We start from the raw sequence: 12,384 nt of genomic DNA on the forward strand, positions 1-12,384 counted from the left end.
GCCCAGGAGAGGCGCTGCAAGTAATGTCGTGCTGTTAGCAAAGACACTCCCGTCTGTCTTCTGCCACCATAGCCCATCGATGCCAAATTTCGCCGCACTGTCCTAACGGATAGTCGTACGTCCCACATTGATTTCTGCGGTTATTTGACGCAGTGTTGCTTGTCTGTTAAAACTGACACCTCTGTGTAAAGGCCGCTGCTCTCGGTCGTTATTGAAGATCGTCGTCCACTGCGTTGTTGATGTTGAAAGGTAATATCTGTAACTTGGTATTCTCGATACACTTCTGACACTGTGGGTCGTGGAATACTGAATTCTCTACCGATTTCAGAAGTGGAATGTCATAAGCGTCTGGCGCGAACTACGAGGGTCACTCCTAAAGATATGCACACTATTTTTTTTTAAATCCATCTTTTATTCTACATGTTTGAAAGTTTTACAGTGTGTAGACACAACATTTAGGAACAATATTTTCATTTCTCCACATAATTTCCATCCCTCTCAACTGCCTTACGCCATCTTGGAACCAACGCCTGTATATCCGCTCGGTAACATTCTGAACCAACCTGTTGGAGCCACTGTTTGCCAGCGTGGACAAGGGAGTCATCATCTTCAAACCTTGTTCCACGAAGAGTGTCTTTCAGTTTCCCGAAGAGATGATAGTCACATGGAGCCAGGTCAGGACTGTAAGACGGGTGTTTCAGTGTTGTCCATCAGAGTTTTGTGATCGCTTCCATGGTTTGACTGACATGTGGCCGTGCATTGTCGTGCAACAGCAAAACATCCTGCTTTTGCCGACGTTGTCGAACACGACTCAGTCGAGCTTGAAGTTTCTTCAGTGTCGTCACATACGCATCAGAATTTATGGTGGTTCCACTTGGCATGATGTCCGCAAGCAAGAGTCCTTCGGAATCGAAAAACACCGTAGCCATAACTTTTCCAGCAGAAGGTGTGGTTTTGAATTTTTTTGTCTTGGGTCAATTTGCATGATGCCACTCCATTGCCTCTTCGTCTCTGGTGAAAAATGATGGAGCCATGTTTCATCACCTGTCACAATTCTTCCAAGAAATTCATCTCCACCATTCTTGTACTGTTCCAAAAGTTCGCTGCATACCGTTTTTCTTGTTTCTTTGTTAGCCACTGTCAACATCCTGGGAACCCACCTGGCACAAACCTTTTTTAACGCCAACACTTTCAGTATTCTGCAAACACTTCCTTTCCCTATCCCAACGCAGCGTGACAATTCGTTTACTGTGATGCGTCTCTCAGTAGTCACCAATTCGTTAACTGTTTGCACGTTGTCTGTAGTGTGTGCAGTACGAGGCCTGCCCCTGCGAGAACAATCCTCAATATTGCCGTGCCCGCTTTCATCACGTAACCTGCTTGCCCACCGAATAACTGTACTGCGATTGTCAGCAGCATCTCCATACACCTTTTCCAACCTCTTGTGGATGTTTCCCAGTGTCTCGTTTTCACAGCACAGGAATTCTATGATAGCACGTTGCTTCTGACGAACGTCAAGTGTAGCAGCCATCTTGAAAATATGCTGTGACGGTGCCTCTCACGGGAACAGGTTGAACTAAGTTTGAAAACACAGGAAGGACGTATCTACACACTGTAAAACTTTCACACAAGCAGAATGAAAAGTGTATTTTTACAAAAATAGTGTGCATTTCTTTTGGAGTGACCCTCGTACCATTCCGCGTTCAAAGTCTGTTAATTCCTGTCGTACGACCATAATCAAGTCGGAAATCTTTTCACATGAATCACTTGAGTACAAATGAAGAATATTGCAAGAATGCTAAAAATATTGACGCTCTGTCAATACAGGGTGCCGTGTTAGTTGAGGATGGTATTGCGCAACAGACGTCAGTTCCTACCAAGATCGAGAGAAAAAAGTAAATTACAATATTTCGGGAAGTGTGTGGCATTATTTGTGTGAATGTACCATGGATCAGGAATCGCCGATACCTTACTGTACGCTACAGCAGAGTAAAACGGAAAAACATGGTTTCATGGGAGGAAACAGAAACGTTTATCTTTCTTGTAGCAATTCTCAGAACTGTCAAATACTATCAGATCACGTCAGATGACCTGTCGATGTTTATTTTGCTTGCAAAAGTTGCCACAGAGCCCACGTCAAGAGGATGTAAGATTTCAAACAGCGTAACTGGTTTTACAACGCCTAGGGAAGCCCGCAGTTCGCATGGCATATTTGCCGGCTGTCGACCCCCTGCATTTGCTGCGAGCACGGCTTCGTGCGCTTCCCCTGAATTAAGAGCGTGAATAGTGATGCCATCTGACTACATAAGCTTACCTTTATTTGCAGCAGGTTCTCAGAATTATGTCCCTCCGCGGTAAGAGCAGGCTCTACCAAACACACTGCTACCTACATTTGGATAATGACTGGTCTAATTCTGCGTTGTAACTATTTGAGTGTTTGGTGATCTTTAAACATTCCCGAAAGATAAATGATTTAGATCTCGAGAACGAGGGGGCGAATAAACTATCCTTTCCTCAAAAACAATTAGTAATACTGTTATAGAAGCACTGTCGGTGTGTGGCCTTGTACAGATTGCCCTGAATGGAATGTTAGGTGCTAGTTCTCTCTTTAAAAAAAGATACAGTATATTGTTCACATACCTACCAAAAGTTATTGTTTCATGGAAAAAGATTGGTCCAATAATTCTCCTTGCACTAGCTGCACACCACAATCATGTTTTCACATCAAGCATAGGCTGCTGGTGTAACTGATTACGATTTTCTCAAACTTTGAGCGTTCTGCAAATTTACGTACCCTGACAAATGCAGCCACGTTTCATCAGAAAAAAAGAGCAGTTCGGGCCCAACGTCTCCATCACTCACAGACTTTAACAGCCAGCCGCGATACTGGCGTCGAACAGCTGTGTCTCAGCCATTATTTTGTGCGATTTGTGCACAGTTCTGTGAGCAGATCTGCTGAAGCAATGTAGGGCGCAACGAGTTTCTCGGGCGTCTTCCCGAAGTCTGTAATTTATTTTCAGTTAAAGCAATGGGATCTCCTAGACCTTCGTATTTCTAACACGGATCCAATCTCTTGAAATTTTCTTCACTGATCTATCAAGGGGAGGCGACGACGTTAGGGTCAAGGATTTACTTCGAACTTTGTACATCTTTGGTGGACCATAAAACAACAATGTGCAAGTAGTAAGGTGCACTACTCTGGCAATTCCCAAAAAATAGCAAGACAAGTTTTACGTGCCGTGCTGTTTTAATGGCCTACCAAAGGTGTACACAGTCTCAAGTAAATCTGTGATGCCCACGTCGTGCCCTCCCCTTGTATGTATCGTTGAATCACTGAGGCACAGCGAATGAAAACTTGACAAAAAAACTAAAAATAAAACAGGCGTAGACTCCTTTGTTCTCTATGGGAGGCACGCGCACACAACGTACTGCGCGAGGGGCGGGTCCAGTGACATACGGGCACGGGAAGCCCCAGACTGGACGCAGCGTCTTGCGACAGGTGCGCGGGGCCGTGCGAAATGCGGGCTTCCCCAGGCGTCCTACGGGAAACACCCTGCCCAGGTGATGTGCACAAACAATTATACAGCCCACTTCTTTAATTTGTAATTAGTTGTTGTGGCTATGCTGCCACTAGTCCGCTGAAACATTCGCAAGAACTTTGTCTGACTGTTTCGCCAGTTCCCGGAAATTTCGTTTTGCAAGTCAAGGAACTCAATCGCATTACATGCCAATGGTACGTCTTCGATCGCCGACATGTTTGCTACGAAGGCATAGTTCTAAATGGTGTTCCGGACATAAGAATCGTGCAGTAATATTTTGCCGTTTACAACCTCGCACATTCGCACAATATATTGACACTATGTTATTACGTCCACAATATTGAAGTTGTGAGGGCCGCTTAAGGTAAAGGAGCGGCTTCTCCGGCTTCACTGCACAGGGCGCTCCGGGGCCTTACACAATATCAATTTGGATTTACACCCGCAAAATCATTAGATCGTACGGTTAATCGGGCAGTTTTAATAGTGAAGAGAAAACAAACACGTAAGAGCACTGCATTATCGCAGAGGCTTTCGATATGGCCCGCTATGTTTGCAGGCACTCGAAACCTGCAACTCCCTTAATTCCATATACAGGGTGTTTCAAAAATGACCGGTATATTTGAAACGGCAATAAAAACTAAACGAGCAGCGATAGAAATACACCGTTTGTTGCAATATGCTTGGGACAACAGTACATTTTCAGGCGGACAAACTTTCGAAATTACAGTAATTACAATTTTCAACAACAGATGGCGCTGCAAGTGACGTGAAAGATTTAGAAGACAACGCAGTCTGTGGGTGCGCCATTCTGTACGTCGTCTTTCTGCTGTAAGCGTGTGCTGTTCACAACGTGCAAGTGTGCTGTGGACAACATGGTTTATTCCTTAGAACAGAGGATTTTTCTGGTGTTGGAATTCCACCGCCTAGAACACAGTGTTGTTGCAACATGACGAAGTTTTCAACGGAGGTTTAATGTAACCAAAGGACCGAAAAGCGATACAATAAAGGATCTGTTTAAAAAATTTCAACGGACTGGGAACGTGACGGATGAACGTGCTGGAAAGGTAGGGCGACCGCGTACGGCAACCACAGAGGGCAACGCGCAGCTAGTGCAGCAGGTGATCCAACAGCGGCCTCGGGTTTCCGTTCGCCGTGTTGCAGCTGCGGTCCAAATGACGCCAACGTCCACGTATCGTCTCATGCGCCAGAGTTTACACCTCTATCCATACAAAATTCAAACGCGGCATCCCCTCAGCGCCGCTACCATTGCTGCACGAGAGACATTCGCTAACGATATAGTGCACAGGATTGATGACGGCGATATGCATGTGGGCAGCATTTGGTTTACTGACGAAGCTTATTTTTACCTGGACAGCTTCGTCAATAAACAGAACTGGCGCATATGGGGAACCGAAAAGCCCCATGTTGCAGTCCCATCGTCCCTGCATCCTCAAAAAGTACTGGTCTGGGCCGCCATTTCTTCCAAAGGAATCATTGCACCATTTTTCAGATCCGAAACAATTACTGCATCATGCTATCTGGACATTCTTCGTGAATTTGTGGCGGTACAAACTGCCTTAGACGACACTGCGAACACCTCGTGGTTTATGCAAGATGGTGCCCGGCCACATCGCACGGCCGACGTCTTTAATTTCCTGAATGAATATTTCGATGATCGTGTGACTGCTTTGGGCTATCCGAAACATACAGGAGGCGACGTGGATTGGCCTCCCTATTCGCCAGACATGAACCCCTGTGACTTCTTTCTGTGGGGACACGTGAAAGACCAGGTGTACCGCCAGAATCCAGAAACAATTGAACAGCTGAAGCAGTACATCTCATCTGCATGTGAAGCCATTCCGCCAGACACGTTGTCAAAGGTTTCGGGTAATTTCATTCAGAGACTACGCCATATTATTGCTACGCATGGTGGATATGTGGAAAATATCGTACTATCGAGTTTCCCAGACTGCAGCGCCATCTGTTGTTGAAAATTGTAACTACTGTAATTTCGAAAGTTTGTCTGCCTGAAAACACCCTGTACAATAGACTTCTTCACTACTGCAGAAAAAGTGTCGCCGAGAGGCGAGCGGAGAATCGTAAAGCGCGTAAAAAGATTATCTTCTCATTTTCATTGGTGATAGTTTTGTCTATTAATTTTTTATTCCAATTCCTTACCACAGTATTTTTCTAACAGACAGCTGAAGAGGAGTGGGAATAAGCCATCGCCTTGTCTTAGCGCTGTAAATATTTTCGGAACAGCTTTACTGTAGCAGTAGTAACTTCCTTTGTCGTGCTACTAATCGCTCTTTTATTAAATAACCTTTTTATTCCCACATACAGAAAGTCTGCCACCAGGAATAGTTGCACTGTCACGTTGTACCTCCATCTTAGCATTATTTAAATTTTTATGCCGGGCAGATCCGTGCCGGGGACCGGCCTTCCCGCTCGGGAAGCAGCGCGTTAGACCGGCGACTAGCCGGGCCGCCACCGAAATCCATACTCGATTTTAATACACTCCTGGAAATTGAAATAAGAACACCGTGAATTCATTGTCCCAGGAAGGGGAAACTTTATTGACACATTCCTGGGGTCAGATACATCACATGATCACACTGACAGAACCACAGGCACATAGACACAGGCAACAGAGCATGCACAATGTCGGCACTAGTACAGTGTATATCCACCTTTCGCAGCAATGCAGGCTGCTATTCTCCCGTGGAGACGATCGTAGAGATGCTGGATGTAGTCCTGTGGAACGGCTTGCCATGCCATTTCCACCTGGCGCCTCAGTTGGACCAGCGTTCGTGCTGGACGTGCAGACCGCGTGAGACGACGCTTCATCCAGTCCCAAACATGCTCAATGGGGGACAGATCCGGAGATCTTGCTGGCCAGGGTAGTTGACTTACACCTTCAAGAGCACGTTGGGTGGCACGGGATACATGCGGACGTGCATTGTCCTGTTGGAACAGCAAGTTCCCTTGCCGGTCTAGGAATGGTAGAACGATGGGTTCGATGACGGTTTGGACGTACCGTGCACTATTCAGTGTCCCCTCGACGATCACCAGTGGTGTACGGCCAGTGTAGGAGATCGCTCCCCACACCATGATGCCGGGTGTTGGCCCTGTGTGCCTCGGTCGTATGCAGTCCTGATTGTGGCGCTCACCTGCACGGCGCCAAACACGCATACGACCATCATTGGCACCAAGGCAGAAGCGACTCTCATCGCTGAAGACAACACGTCTCCATTCGTCCCTCCATTCACGCCTGTCGCGACACCACTGGAGGCGGGCTGCACGATGTTGGGGCGTGAGCGGAAGACGGCCTAAAGGTGTGCGGGACCGTAGCCCAGCTTCATGGAGACGGTTGCGAATGGTCCTCGCCGATACCCCAGGAGCAACAGTGTCCCAAATTTGCTGGAAGTGGCGGTGCGGTCCCCTACGGCACTGCGTAGGATCCTACGGTCTTGGTGTGCATCCGTGCGTCGCTGCGGTCCGGTCCCAGGTCGACGGCCACGTGCACCTTCCGCCGACCACCGGCGACAACATCGATGTACTGTGGAGACCTCACGCCCCACGTGTTGAGCAATTCGGCGGTACGTCCACCCGGCCTCCCGCATGCCCACTATACGCCCTCGCTCAAAGTCCGTCAACTGCACATACGGTTCACGTCCATGCTGTCGCGGCATGCTACCAGTGTTAAAGACTGCGATGGAGCTCCGTACGCCACGGCAAACTGGCTGACACTGACGGCGGCGGTGCACAAATGCTGCGCAGCTAGCGCCATTCGACGGCCAACACCGCGGTTCCTGGTGTGTCCGCTGTGCCGTGCGTGTGATCATTGCTTGTACAGCCCTCTCGCAGTGTCCGGAGCAAGTATGGTGGGTCTGACACACCGGTGTCAATGTGTTCTTTTTTCCATTTCCAGGAGTGTAGCTTGAACGGAGAGGAAGAACACAGGCTACTTTATAAAGTATGTAGCACATCAGGTTTACCGATTTGAAGAACCTAAAACGAAACATGGGACAATAATTATTTTTGAAAAAGCTGCTTACTCTTTGATGTTTGAACCTTATCGTATCTGTGAAAACGCTTTTAATGTTTGATACGTTCTACACAATACGATTTAAAGTAATGAATACAACGCTTCTACAATCCTCTACTTGTTTAATCCATACTTGCATACTAGTACCAGTCTTGTTAATTCCGAAAGTAATTCGCTCTATTACGTTTACACGACTCTACCGCTGAATCGACTCGGATGGTATTTGGGTTTGCAGGTACCTTCAACCCTAAGGAAGACCACAGGCTACTTCAGAAAGTTGTGTCCGTCTCTGTATCATTAAAATTTTCAAATATGGTATATGTCAGTGGCACGCAAACGACGGCTGTTACAACAAACAGTCGTACCTTTTGATGCTGCTGCTGCACTTGATTGTGATCTATTAACTGACTATGTTAATCATAAATTAGTCACCGTAAGGGGATGGATCAAAATGTAGGCATCGTAATGCATTAAGATGGGAGATACGGTTGGTATACGTTGCTCTGGCGGTAACATTTCACATCTAGTATTAGGTGGGCCAGAGAAACCCCTAAAAACTCTATTTCTGGACGAATTTAATAAATCTAGGAATATAATTAGAAAATATAATGCATGGTTTCAGATTTGATATTCAGCAAAATAATAGAAACACAGTCACTGTGCACCTACACACCACTACTGCTTACATTTTTATACGTACCACTATCTACACAGACATAACGTAAAATTGCTAGCTTGCTTACTCACCATAATTCATCATAACAAAAACTACTGATATACGGGCGAAGCAGAGGGTAACAGTTAAGTATAAAAATGGAGAGCAGCAAAACTGTTGCACAGTGTGCCGTAAGACAAGACCGAAATAAATCTACAGGGGGTAAGCTGCATTCGCTTCATATTCCAGTTGCGCCCTCAAGGAGGAAAAAGAGGAAGAAAACGGAGCGTCTGAGCGGAAGCGAAGAGGGTGGTAAGGCTGTTACTCCCGCTACACTTCTTTACTTTTCCTTTTCTTCTTCAACTCGCAGCGCTTTTATGCTGACAAAGAACACAGCTGCTAAGAATCCCGCCGGCTGCTGCTTCTGCTACGAGATTTTAGTCACGGTTTCATTTTATGGAAATTAGCGCAGCGTGCCAGTAAGGTTGTGGAGGAACACAGTCTCGCAGAACTCGGTTTTGATGCATCAAGACAAGAGTTGTTATGGGGGTGGCGGCAACAGTTCTCACAGCTGTTCCGCAGACACATCGGTACACTGTGTAGTACGGAATATTGCTCTGCGGCTCAACTGTTACACCAAAGTTTGCGTACGGAAGTCTTGTCGATTAGCACCGTCTTTGAACTTCTTGGTAGATTAAAACTGTTGCGGACCGGGACTCGAACCCTGAACCTCGCATTTCACGGGCAGGCACGACTCAGGACCCGCCCTCGCAGCTTCAGTTGCGCTAGTATCCCGCCCCTGCTTTCCAAATAACTGTAATATCGTTCCTTCCAAGAGTACTAGTGCTGCAAAGCATGCAGAACTTAAATGGAATTTGGAAGGTAGGAGAAAGGTATTAGCGAAAGTAAAGCTGTGAAAGTGGGTCATGAGTCGTGTCTAGATAGATCAGAAACGAGTAAAACAGCCAGTTGACTGTACGTAACAGTTGGAAAAATCTTGTAAGATTACAGGATTTAGATTTAAAACAAAGGCTCATATGAAATCGCCGGCCGGGGTGGCCGAGCGGTTCTAGGCGCTACAGTCTAGAACCGCGTGACCGCTACGGTCGCAGGTTCGAATCCTGCCTCGGGCATGGATGTGTGTGATGGCCTTAGGTTAGTTAGGATTAAGAAGTTCTAGGGGTCTGATGACCTCAGAAGTTAAGTCCCATACTGCTCAGAGCCATTTGAACCATTTTTGATATGAGATCTAATATGAGAATGCAGTAGAGAGAAAAGTATTGTCAGATGTGAAACTGACCTTTTTTAAAATGAAATTGAAGAGAAAAACGGCTTGCACTTCATATCTTCGTTTTGTTATGTCTACATTTTAAGTAATACAAATCTGAACAAATCGTTCATATCATTAACATTAAAATCACACATTCAGTTTTTGTAATACACGTGCAGTTCTTATTGTAATATGGCTTGTATTCTGTGGGAAGCGTTGTAACTCAGCTGTTTAATTTCTATACTTTACATCACACAACATACCAACATAGCAAATAGAAAATGTTCTGTTAGAAAAATTTAAAATTGATTAATGTAGTTTTCTAAATACATTCTTTTAGACACGAAATGATAGTATTGTCACCTATTCATATTATTATTACTATTATTATTATTATTATTATTATTATAATTTCTTCCTTGTCTCAGACGTTATGTCTGGTTAAAAATGGAAGGTGACGCGGACCTTGATCAAGCGTGACTCCCTTTTAACTGTGTGGTATATGTTACATTGCATTTAGGAACTTTCGGGTAATTTAACAAGTGTCAATAATTACAGATTTCTGTAGTTGTATATATAAGTTTGGATGTAGCTGTATTGCGTTGATGTACTGGTGGATATTGTGTGGTATGACTCCTGTAGTTGAAAGCATAATTGGTATAATGTCAACTTTATCCTGATGCCACATGTCCTTGACTTCCTCACCCAGTTGGATGTATTTTTCAATTTTTTCTCCTGTTTTCTTTTGTATATTTGTTGTATTGGGTATGGATATTTCGATTAGTTGTGTTAATTTCTTCTTTTTATTGGTGAGTATGATGTCAGGTTTGTTATGTGGTGGTGTTTTATCTGTTATAATGGTTCTGTTCCAGTATAATTTGTATTCATCGTTCTCGAGTACATTTTGTGGTGCATACTTGTATGTGGAAACATGTTGTTTTATAAGTTTATGTTGTAAGGCAAGCTGTTGATGTATTATTTTTGCTACATTGTCATGTCTTCTGGGGTATTCTGTATTTGCTAGTATTGTACATCGACTTGTGATGTGATCTACTGTTTCTATTTGTTGTTTGCAAAGTCTGCATTTATCTGTTGTGGCATTGGGATCTTTAATAATATGCTTGCTGTAATATCTGGTGTTTATTGTTCGACCCTGTATTGCAATCATGAATCCTTCCGTATCACTGTATATATTGCCTTTTCTTAGCCATGTGTTGGATGCGTCTTGATCGATGTGTGGCTGTGTTAGATGATACGGGTGCTTGCCATGTAGTGTTTTCTTTTTCCAATTTACTTTCTTCGTATCTGTTGATGTTATGTGATCTAAAGGGTTGTAGAAGTGGTTATGAAATTGCAGTGGTGTAGCCGATGTATTTATATGAGTGATTGCTTTGTGTATTTTGCTATTTTCTGCTCGTTCTATAAAGAATTTTCTTAAATTGTCTACCTGTCCATAATGTAGGTTTTTTATGTCGATAAATCCCCTTCCTTCTTCCTTTCTGCTTAATGTGAATCTTTCAGTTGCTGAATGTATGTGATTTATTCTATATTTGTGGCATTGTGATCGTGTAAGTGTATTGAGTGCTTCTAGGTCTGTGTTACTCCATTTCACTACTCCAAATGAGTAGGTCAATATTGGTATAGCACAAGTATTTATAGCTTTTGTCTTGTTTCTTGCTGTCAATTCTGTTTTCAGTATTTTTGTTAGTCTTTGTCTATATTTTTCTTTTAGTTCTTCTTTAATATTTGTATTATCTATTCCTATTTTTTGTCTGTATCCTAGATATTTATAGGCATCTGTTTTTTCCATCGCTTCTATGCAGTCGCTGTGGTTCTCCAATATGTAATCTTCTTGTTTAGTGTGTTTTCCCTTGACGATGCTATTTTTCTTACATTTGTCTGTTCCAAAAGCCATATTTATATCATTGCTGAATACTTCTGTTATCTTTAGTAATTGGTTGAGTTGTTGATTTGTTGCTGCCAGTAGTTTTAGATCATCCATGTATAGCAGATGTGTGATTTTGTGTGGGTATCTTCCAGTAATATTGTATCCATAATTTGTATTATTTAGCATGTTGGATAGTGGGTTCAGAACAAGGCAGAACTAGAAAGCACTTAATGAGTCTCCTTGGTATATTCCATGCTTAATCTGTATTGGCTGTGATGTGATATTATTTGAATTTGTTTGGATATTAAGTGTGGTTTTCCAATTTTTCATTACTATGTTTAGGAACTGTATCGATTTAGGATCTACTTTGTATATTTCCAATATTTGTAGTAACCATGAGTGGGGAACACTATCAAAAGCTTTTTGGTAATCAATGTATGCACAGTGTAGCGACCTTTGTTTAGTTTTAGCTTGATATGTCACCTCTGCATCTATTATCAGTTGCTCTTTACATCCTCGTGCTCCTTTGCAACAGCCTTTTTGTTCTTCATTTATAATTTTGTTCTGTGTTGTATGTGTCATTAATTTCTGTGTAATGACTGAAGTTAATATTTTGTATATTGTTGGTAGGCATGTTATGGGGCGATATTTAGCTGGGTTTGCTGTGTCTGCTTGATCTTTAGGTTTCAGATAAGTTATTCCTTGTGTAAGTGTATCAGGGAATGTGTATGGGTCTGCAATGTAACTGTTAAATAATTTAGTTAGATGTGAATGTGTTGAGGTGAATTTCTTTAGCCAGAAATTTGCTATTTTATCTTTTCCAGGGGCTTTCCAATTGTGAGTAGAATTAATTGCTTGGGTGACTTCATGTTGCAAAATTATCACTTCAGGCATTTGTGGTATCATCTTGTACGTATCTGTTTCTGCTTGTATCCACCGTGCATGCCTGTTATGTTGTACCGGGTTTGACCATATGTTGCTCCA

The sequence above is a fragment of the Schistocerca serialis genome, chromosome 1, assembly GCF_023864345.2.
Source record: "Schistocerca serialis cubense isolate TAMUIC-IGC-003099 chromosome 1, iqSchSeri2.2, whole genome shotgun sequence".
Lineage (NCBI taxonomy): Eukaryota > Metazoa > Arthropoda > Insecta > Orthoptera > Acrididae > Schistocerca > Schistocerca serialis.